This window comes from Sinocyclocheilus anshuiensis, unplaced genomic scaffold, assembly GCF_001515605.1.
Source record: "Sinocyclocheilus anshuiensis isolate Anshui unplaced genomic scaffold, SAMN03320099.WGS_v1.1 scaffold1146, whole genome shotgun sequence".
Taxonomy (NCBI): Eukaryota; Metazoa; Chordata; class Actinopteri; order Cypriniformes; family Cyprinidae; genus Sinocyclocheilus; species Sinocyclocheilus anshuiensis.
In genome coordinates this window covers 588,379-589,113 of record NW_015539920.1, presented here as the reverse complement: position 1 = coordinate 589,113, position 735 = coordinate 588,379, and the positions used below count along the sequence as shown (strand labels likewise).

General features: G+C 34.3%; 1 pseudogene; it reads left to right on the top strand.

Moving 5' to 3' along the window:
- LOC107686525 (uncharacterized) overlaps positions 1-735 on the top strand; it is a 45,891-nt pseudogene that overhangs the window by 19,499 nt on the left and 25,657 nt on the right.

The window sequence follows — 735 nt, the reverse complement described above, 5'->3', positions numbered from 1 at the left end:
GAAGAAAAAAAAGAAAAAAATGACTCGAAGACAAAAACAGTAAAAGGTAGTCACACACGTCACTGATTTATATGTTCTGTATGTTCTGTACAGTTAAATGATCAAAATTATTTTCGTTGTTTTGAGTTTTGAAGTTGCTATTGGGTAGTTTATTTATTTTAAGGTAATAATCGTTTTAAACTACTTTCATATTATTTTCCCTTATTTAAAGCATGCAGTGTTGCCAATTTGGGGATTTTGTCACCAAATTTAGCTACTTTCTCATTGTAGCTGCGACTTTTTTTTAATTTTTTGCGACAAGGAGCTATTTTAGCTATATTTAAATAAAACTAGCGATTTTTTGGATTTTTTATTTTTTACTTGGCCACGCCCTGCCGTAGGCCCGTGACCGCTCACGTTTGCTCTCAATCATGCCAATGAGTCTGCGCAGTCAACACACTTGCGAGAGTTGGCAACAGTGATTATAAGTATCTATCAAGATGGTGGAGAAAAAATGAACATCTTGTTTTAACCACGGACACAAAAGTTATACCACAATTCATGCACAGTCATGTCAACCAGATCATCGTGTCATGTGTACTGGGATGCAGTATTTTGTACTTACTTTGTAGTAATGGAGTGTGTTGACTGAAATAAGTTTGTATGAATAAAGTTTTTGTTTTTGGAGAATCATAATATCTCTTATATATGGGACAGGGATGCACTTTGGTGACACATAAAACAAATTCCCAACAT